The sequence below is a fragment of the Cryptotermes secundus genome, unplaced genomic scaffold (assembly GCF_002891405.2).
Source record: "Cryptotermes secundus unplaced genomic scaffold, Csec_1.0 scaffold146, whole genome shotgun sequence".
NCBI classification, from domain to species: Eukaryota; Metazoa; Arthropoda; class Insecta; order Blattodea; family Kalotermitidae; genus Cryptotermes; species Cryptotermes secundus.
The window spans coordinates 2,097,244-2,107,139 of NW_019733838.1; the positions used below are offsets into that span (position 1 = coordinate 2,097,244).

Sequence of the window (9,896 nt, forward strand, 5' to 3'; positions counted from 1 at the left end):
AACCGTTTTAATTGACTTTAGCAATGTTACAAGTACAGACTACTCGTATGCATGCAAGTATTAACTGGTACTTGACATTTTGCGCTTACAAGTATTGTACTTATAGGCCGTCCAATATTACAACCTTCCTTTAATTATTTTGCATGTGTAATGTGTAGCACATATACTTTCTTGTAGTTTTAGCAGGTCTGGGATGCAAATGAGGCCGAAGCAGCAGTCAGGCAATCAACCCCTTTCCTCCACGCCTCTCCTCTTCCTGAAACCTCAACCAACCCTACAGCCAGATATCTGTGGTGAGGATGACCAACACTTCCGGTCATCACTGGACATAATACCCCTACAGGACTACATTCTCCCCTTACCTCTACACTTCAATCCTCACCCCCTCTGCCACAAATGAAATCCTACCCCTTCTGTATGACCCTTATCCGTGTTCTACAATCTTCACCCTTGTAACGGCGCAATATTCCTCCCTCAGTCTCCAACATCTGTTCTTCAATTTCAGGGGCGAACTTTTGCCATAATATACAGGATCGCACCATTCGGAAGAGCGGGCCTGTAATAATGACCAGTAATCAAATGTTGCAGAGGAGCTGTGACGATTGTCCTATGAGCATGCGCTGATGTAGGAAATAAACATACAGAAGTAGTCCAACATTGCAGAAACTATCAGAGTTAAAACCTTTTTTCTAACCTCGTTAGATCTATTTCTAGAGTACTTCCGTATCTGAAAGAAAACGTACGTGTATACATGTTCGCAGTTTATTTAAATGATAACAAACAAACAGAACAAATAGAGTCCGTGGCTTTAGTCCACAAGCTAACTATACCGACCGAGCGACCGCCGCTTGTCGGCGAAGTTAGTGCAAAATTTTGCCAATAAAGGATGTCACGTGGTCAACGCAACGGATTCCCAAGGCCGTTGATCTCGGTTTTCTAGACCGGAGCCGCTATTTCCTTGAAACAGTTCCTCAGTTATCCTCACGAGGCTGAGTGGATACCGTTCCAGACCCACTACTTTTCAGAAAATCTGGTAGCCCTGGGATTCGAACCCGGACCTCTGGATCTGTAGTCAGGAACTCTGACCGCTAGACACAGAAGCGGTCAGTTTATTTAAATGACTCTGTCAGTAATACAGAAAGCGCAGAGTCGAATGATATGGCAATTAACATGAATAATAAATCGGAAAGGATGCGGAAGTGAACTTTCATGGCCTAATTTAGGGGAATAACCAGGAATTTACCTGGAGGGACTGAGAAAATCTACTAAAGACCTAATCAGGTTTGTCGGAGTCTCAACTTATTTCGACCCGAGTACCTCCCGAATGTAAGTCAGAAACGTAACCACGGAGCCAACTTTGTCGGTAACAGGCCGTTGTGTTATCATATACGGGTGTTTGTATTCCATTAATAACTTTCATCAAATTTGACGAACTTCTGTGAAATGTTCTAAGAACATCATAGTACGATAAACAAAGTAAAGCTTCTTCTATTGTTGCGTGCTGGACCGTGTTTACAGAGCTGTTGCCTGCAACGCGTTAATCAAATTCGTTACAATAATTTAGTAACACGATGTCCATTCAAATTTCTGAGAAGGGAGTAACATATGCATCTCTTAAAATAAGGTTCTGACGGTTTGTTAGGTAACAGATCTTTGAGAAATTTGCAAGTTCAAATAAAAGAGGTTTTCTCGTGATGTAAAATAGCATAACTGTTGAGGCAACCCTACATTTTACTCTCGGTTTTATGGCCATGACTAAAGAACGGTTGACTGAACTCGTAAAATGTTGCATGGAGAAAAAATCTGATAGAGCATAAGCAAAATTCTATATAAAATATTATTTACATGATAGGAATTACGAACATGGCGACTATGCGAAAAATGTGGGTTATATATAACACATTTAACGTCGTGCGAATTTGTTCATTGTTCAAAATGTATCCGTCATAGAAGAGCACAGGACGCGCAACTCGATTCAGTGATTACACTACCCCAGTAACATATGGGCAAGACACTTGTCGCCCCAGAACGGCGTGTCTCAGATTTCTTTCAACGACATAAACAGAATATAGACCACTTTAGTCTCTCCGTCAGCATATTTCGTAACATAATAAACTTCGATTATTCGATTGAATTGGTTCTCAAATTGTACAATAAGAGTTTATTATTATTATTATTATTTATTAACAATCAGAATTACGTACATTCTATAGGTTAATGGTTTCGCTAAGGACTATTACATGTCATGCGAGGAAAATGTCCATCGACATTACCTCTTCAGAAGTTGATTTGTTTTATATCAGGTCATTTGGCCATTTCCTTTTTAGTCTTCTATTGTTGATTGGCTCCCTGAGTGGTTGCAACAGTTCGTTCTCGTGGGTTTCAATTTTGCTCATGTGTTGGCGGCTTCTGTCCAGGATGATTTCTTTCACGAATTTTAAGTTCAAGTCTTGATGTAGGGTTTCGTTTGACACATACCAAGGTGCGTCGACTAACATCCTTAGGATTTTCGATTGTGCTCTTTGGATAATGTTGCTGTTGGACTTACTAGCACATCCACAGAGTTCAATGCCGTAAGTCCAAATTGGTATAATTACTGTTTTGGATATAAGGATTTTGTTTTCGAGGGATAGTTTTGATCATCTGCCTAAAAGCCAGGACATCTGCTTGGTCAGTAAATCTATTTGTTTACGTTTTATAAGAGTTTATGACAAAATTTTCTTTATTTTCGCATCAGCCAACTTCAAACGAAGTAAGCACTGGACTTCTTATATTTGTTATAAATGGATAGTCGCATAAGGAATTAATCCATGACATAATATATAGTTCTCTCTATTATCGGTACTTTTATTTGAAACTTGTTCGATATGTCATATATGTAACAATATTTTTATTATTAAAAAAATTCAATTAGTGGGGGATGGAGTCCAGCTGGGTCCACTCGGCACGGTGGCCACTGATTGGACTATTGTACCCTGCCCCGGGTGTTTACGATGATGTAGAATTTGATGGAATGAAGATTGGCAGGGGAAACCGAAGTACTCGGAGAAAACCGGCCCCAGCGCCACTGTTTCCACCACAAATCCACTTTGAGCAGACCCGGAATCGAACCCGGACTGCCGTGGTGGGAAGCCAGTGACTAACCGCTTGAGTTATGGAGCGGCCTATATTTTTATTATTGTTACTGTTATTATTATGTATTGTATATATAAATATATATCATGTGTATGTATGTATGTACATATGTGTGTGTGTCTTCATATTTCAGCCCTCAGTAAGACTCTTCCTTATCCACCAATATTTTGCTTAGACTACTAGAAATTTGAACAAAGTCGTCTTCTGGGATCTGGTGCCATGTATTCTTGCTCTGCAGCTACTGCTCTCTGTATTCGCAACGCAATTCAACTGCCCTGAACATGGAGGCGATATGTTCCTCCGCAACGTCGGTTAAAACCAAGAATACACGGCAGCAGATCCAAGAAGACGACTTTCTTCATAGTCATCGCAGTGAAAACCTCAAAACTTACTAGAAATTTGTTCATATATCCTTTTTCTTTCATTTTTCTGTTATATTCTGTGTCATTATTATTATTATTATTTTCCTTTTTCTTTCGAAAAATTTATTTGAAGTTATTACTTTTTTAAATACTTCTGAGTTCGTATTATGTAGGCGTGTCTTCACAATTTGCATCCTTGCCTTTAAATATTCCATCAATCCCATAATTTCCATATTAATGCATACTTTTACTTGCTTCAAGCCTTTTCTCTGTCTATTCTGGGAACTATTAGTATCTGTGATCAGGTGATAATATCCATGAATGGTTTACAATTTTCGTGTGTTCCTCTCCGATCTGTATCTCATTCTGACTTCAGTTCATATTTCCGAAACTGTATCTTATTACTTGTATCACCGGCAATCCCAGTGCTTTCGTTTTATTTGCACTGAGCTCTGTTTTCAATGTTTTAATCTTCTTACATGCGCCTTCAATGTTCCTTCCTCTCCTTTCCTTCTGATGTTCTGGGCAACTTCTGTCCACAAATATTTATATGCTTCCACTAAATGTAATTCTTTAATTTAATTCTAATTTTATTTTTTGTGTATTGTTTCAAATAAAATTTTGCACTTTAGAAATAAATTCTGGCCCATTATTCTACCCCAACCCCCGTTTTATGTCTAATCGTTTTTATAATTTTATTTCCTTTTTTAAATTCTGCTTAACTTTTTCCCGTCAGATTCAAAGGATTCAAGTACAGCAAATTTCCTTTTCCCGTTAGGTTCCATGAATTTTATGTGCACATTCACATCTGTTTTACTATTAGAAAAACTGGCAACAGTTAATCACCCTGAAATGCTCCGATATTTATCTTGAAGGGTGTTGTCTGCATTAATTCTTGATTTATTAATGGCTGAAGTGTTTTGCTCCATTTCTCTATTAACACTTTATAAAAGTTAATAATTTTATTGTTCGCTCCTGTCAGTTCTAAGCAGTTATGCAGACACTATCAGATGCTTCTTGATAATCATTGCATACCATGTCTGAGTTCTCTCTTCTCTTCCTGTAGTATTCAAATATTGTTTTTGTTGTCAACAGCTGATCCTTGCATCGTTTACTTCCAAAAACATCGTTTAATGGTATCCTTCTTTCTATATTGATAATATTCCAAAAGAAGAAAAGGAAAACCCAGGATGAGAAAACTAGACGGTGTTGAGGACGACCTGAAGGAGATGAAGGCGGAAGGATGCATAGAGAAGATGAGGAATAGAGGGCAGTGGAGACTGGTTAGAGGAGTCCAAGGCTCACCCAGGGCTGTAACGCCTAGTGGTAGGTAAGTACGTAATAAAATTTGTTCTTCCAGATACAATGAGATTGCTCTGGCAATTAATCCTTTCGGTTTCTTATACATAGTTCTTAAACAGGTAATTTTGGTGGATTCATAATTCCTTCTGATTTTGGAAGTAGCTATGTTACTCCTGTAGTCACCCAGTCAGACATCTGTTTAGGTTCTTCTACGAGGCAAAGTCAGAATATAAGTTACAGCTAGAAGTAAAACAGCTCTAATGGATTAATTGGTTTTCTATGTATACCACCAGGCGGCAGCACAGTCCAGCTTGATGACAGTCTGCGTAGCAGACGCGCATACGCATGTTTAGAAAATGGTTTCATTAGTCAAACCGGAGATCATGTTTGAGCAGTTTACTACCGAAGAGCAGCGTCCTGTTGTGCTTTTCTTTGTGGAAAAAAGAACTCAAGATAAAGGATACTTATAAAGAAATATTTTCTGTTTATGGTGGGAAGTGTTTGTCTATAAAACGGTTCACAACTGGGTCGAAGAAACTCTCTCAAGGATGTTCGAAAGTCGCAGATGATGTCCGACCCGGTGCGGAAGTGGCTGAGACAACAGTCATAACCAGGACCCGGATTTTGATGACTTGAAAATATTTAAAAAATGACCTATAAAATGACCAAAAAAATCCAGAAAAGTTACCTAAAATATGACCCAAAAATGTAATATGCAGGGCCCGGCTTTTGATGACCTGAAAATATTAAAAAAATGACCTATAAAATGACCGAAAAATCCAGAAAAATGACCTAAAGGAGAAAAGAAAGAACACTTCGCTTCCATGTTATTCACATTTCAGAAAACATATGAAGAAAAATTCCCTAAAATGGCCAAAAATGACAAGAAGTACCCTTAAAAGTCCAAAAATTTACCAAAAAATTACCCCCAAAATTAAAAATTACATTAAACCTAAAAATGACAAAAAATTATCTATAAAATTTACATTTCTGTAACCAGCAGCTCACATCCGAGGATTATATATTTAAGATCGTGGCATAGGATACAAGGAAAAAAGGATGACATTTTATCAAAATCCGGGCCCTGGTCATAACGCTTGTATGCTGCGGGTTTTGATGTACCGGTAAAGCGATGGGACAAGTTTATCAGTGTTGGCGGAGGGTATGTTGAGAAGTTATGTTTCCCAGGTTCGCATGTCACATGTTTTACGGTTCATACCAATTTCTGACCTATTTACTGACTCTTCTCGAATTACTGGGTTCAAGATTTTCACTATATGACTGTGGGCAGTCGCGAGTGCCTTCAGTCAGTTTGGTGTTTGGTCACTTCCGGTTTCAGAGAACAATACAGTTGCTTCTTACGGGTGCCCAATTCATATCAGCAATTTTTCCTTTTTGATGTCTTGTTAGCCATTCTGCTTCTTCATTTTATTGTATTTCTTTTGCTCCACAATAACTTCCAGCAAAATTTGACTTCTACCATGTTTGAATGATTTTTGATAGCACTGGATTTCACTAGCAAATATAAAAAAAGTTCATATTTTCCTACAACATTTTGTTTTGGATGTACTGGTTTTCCCTTTTTTATATCATCTAAATTTTTGGGTATTTGCTCATACTTTCTGTTTCAGTCCTTGTAACAAATGTACTATTACTGCGTCTTTTGTTACCTGATATTTCTGAAAATTATTCTTTTCATGTTTAGTTTAATAATTTCAGATCTCAAACCAGGGACAGCAAGCATGTTTCTCCAGTTCCTTAGTTGTCATTGCATTTTCACTTTCCAAAAGTCCTTGTTAATTCTATTTTTCAATGTTTTGCTAGGTTTAATATTTGTTTCTGTAATAAATATTCCTGTAGCTACACGAACTGATATATGACTACTGTGCCTGTTTCGTTTTCTTCGGGTTAAGTATTGCATTTACTTCTTTCTTTAGCTATATAATTTACTGTTTTCTGTCAGCTTTGGCAGATATTTGTTTTTTCTTTAGGCGTTTGCAGGGATTTCGCTTCATATCACATCATTTGAAGGTTTTTACTTTAATTTAGCTGTAGCCATAAGCTGCTCAGCAACTTCTTCTGACTTCCTTATCTTCGTCACTGCCCAAATCGTTGTTACTTTCCCCTTGTCTTAAATGGTCTCCTATTCCATCCTGCAGCTGAAGTTTTGTTTTTCCATCATCTCATCACTTTCTGTATCTGTGAGCTTTGTATTGTTTAGAAAATTTATTTTTCCGATTTAACAATAAATTTGCATCTGCGTTTGTCCATAAAGTTAGAGCTCTTCTTCATTATAATTCGTATGTCGTTTCATAATTTTCTGTTGACGTTGTTACTTATAATTAGATCGCCTTTGTAGTTTAGTGGTCAGAGTTCCTGACTACAGATCCACAGGTCCGGGTTCGATTTACGGCGCTACCAGATTTTCAGAGAAGCAGTGGGTCTGGAACGGGGTCCACTCAACCTCCTGACGATAATTGAGGAGCTATTTCAAGAAAATAGCGGCTCTGATCTAAAAAAAAACTAGATTAGTGGTCGTGGGGATCCGTTGCGCTGACCACGTGACACCGTCTATCAGCAAAAGTTGGCACTAACTTCGCCGACAAGCGGCAGTCGCTCGGTTGGTAGAGTTCGCTGGCGGACTGTAGGCCACGGAATTTGTTGTTTGTTTGTTATGCCCTATTTTGTTTGCAGTACAGTTACAATACTTAACCAGGAAATTGTTTAGATTAGTGAGTTATCGGCATATATATGATTTAGAAATGAGGTAGCGCGGGTCACAAAGAAACCAAAAGCTACCTCGATTGATAGGAAAGGAAAGTCTCTGGCTGTTCGAGCCCTACTTATTTTCTCTTTAAGATTAGCGCTAATATCAGTTCTTTAGCCTGAGCATGGAAGCGCTCTGTCATCACCTGTCTCAGAACCTCGGACATCAGCCTCTCGTTACATCACCTCCTATACAGCGTGGCATTGCCTTTTTTCTTCTTTATTCCTTTCTTTTACACCGAAAATTATCATCCTCTTATGTAAGTTTTGAGGTTTTCACGGCGATGACTATGAAGAAAGACGTCTTCTGGGTTTAGGCGCCGTGTATTCTTCGTTTTGGCCGACGTTTCGGAGGAACGTATCGCCTCCATCTTCAGAGCAGGTTAATGGCTTGGAATGCAGAGAGCAGCTACTGCTCTCTGCATTCCAAGCCATTCACAGACAGACAGACATTTCAGTGATTTCGAACAGAGGAATGAAAAGAAGAGAGGAGCCTAATTGGGGATAGTGGTCACAGAAATTCAGTTCCGCTGGGGAACATTCCCTGGAAAGGAGTTTCCTGCAGGAAATATTTTCATTCCTTTCTGCCTCCCTTTTCATCCCCGTTATCTCTCCATATTTGTTGTCGAGGTAAATCGTGAAAACGGAATAAGGTTCATATTGCTGTCACAGAAGCAAGTAAAACTCCTATAAGCAACTGTATAAAACTCCAATCCGTGGCTGAATAGGCTTCATTTTGTTCTGGCAACTGCATACAGACACAGTTCTAAGGGTTCTTAATTTCTCCGGCAACAGGACCCTACTGCTACTGCTGGAACTTCCCTAATGTTACTCTGGAGTTTCATTGCCTCTAAACAGCAGAGGGAGCACCACACTATTTCCCAGAATGCATGGCGGATTAATGATATCGGATTAAAACCGTAAACATTAAGAAACAGTAAACAAGAAGGCATGGAATACCTTATAACCATTTCTTTCTTCCAAAATCTTCAAATTATATAGTAGAAAACTATCAGCGAATGCAAATTAGAAATCATACAAATTTGCAAACAAATTTTGTAAATTACATGAAAGCACATCATTAAAAGTCACCCCACCATTTTACGCTTTATTTCCTATTAGTGAGAATGCCAAACTGAGAGCCGTTCAGAATTCTGGAGCGAAAGCGTTACACCGTTAAATATTTTATATTAATAAATCTTCGAAAAATATGCGACGTATACTAATTCATTTCCCTTTCGGATAAATAATAAGGACAATGGCATAAAATCTATATTTGTCATCGATTTTTATAGAAAAGTTTATTGAATCATTGCAACTATGCATGTAATATTTCGTATGGCGATATATCATAAGGACCGCCTCTGTGGTTCAGTGGTCAGAGCTCCTGGCTACAGATCCAGAGGTCTTTGGTTCGATTCCCGGCGCTACCAGATTTTCTGAGATGTAGTGGGTCTGGAACGGTGTAAACTCAGCCTCGTGAGGATAATTGAGAAGCTATTTCAAGGAAATAACGGCTCCGGTCTAGAACACTGAAATCAACTGCCATGGGGATTCATTGCTCTGACCACGCAAAACCCTCTATCCGCTAAAGTTGGCACTAACTTCGCCGACAAGCGGCTGTCGCTCCGTCGGTAATCATAGCAATTTTAGTAAAAAGCACAAATTATGAAGCTCCTCTATCATCTTTCTAATATTTCGTCTGTATCAGAATCAAAATATTCTTCGCAGCTCCTTTGAACACACTCACTGTACGAGTTTCTCTTTCTGTTAGGGACACAATTTGCGTTCATCATGACGACGACGACGACAACTTGGGTTTTGGTCTTCATGATTATGACACAAGTTTGGACACCGTGTAGTCAGGTAAGGTGTTTACCAACATGTGGAAGGAAGTTTCTGCCATCATGTTCAGGACAAAGGAGCTGAAGATGGAGGCAGGAGGTTCCTCCGAAATGTTGGTAAGCACCCACCTGACTACTGTACACTGGGTCAGCTCAGAAGATAATGTTCGTATTTTAGTCTCAGATTTTGTAGACAGGAGAGGAGAGGGCAGAAGATTCCAAACCCAACAAGGTCAATAACATATTTAAAGCGATTAGAGTTGATATAGAGACTTGACTTCTGGCGCGACGACCGAAAATCAGGGTTTCATTCCCAGTAGGGGAAAAACATTTTTTTTTCAGCTTTCCACAGCCTCTGGATAGGTTCCAGCGCAGCCTCATATCCGATTGGTCCGATGAGCGCTTTCTCAGGAGGTAATAGGCCCCGGCTTTTGAGCTAACCAATACAGTAGTCTATACAATGAATATTGGTGCATTAGTTCTGATC

General features: G+C 39.0%; 1 long non-coding RNA gene across 1 annotated transcript in view; it reads left to right on the forward strand.

Annotated features, from left to right (window-relative positions):
- The window catches only part of LOC111868209, a 388,079-nt gene extending 383,294 nt beyond the window's left edge, over positions 1 to 4,785 (forward strand). The window contains exon 4 of the long non-coding RNA XR_002843476.2: positions 4,593 to 4,785. This is a non-coding gene — a long non-coding RNA (uncharacterized LOC111868209). The remainder of the gene's footprint in view (positions 1 to 4,592) is intronic.
- Positions 4,786 to 9,896: the final 5,111 nt, after the last annotated feature.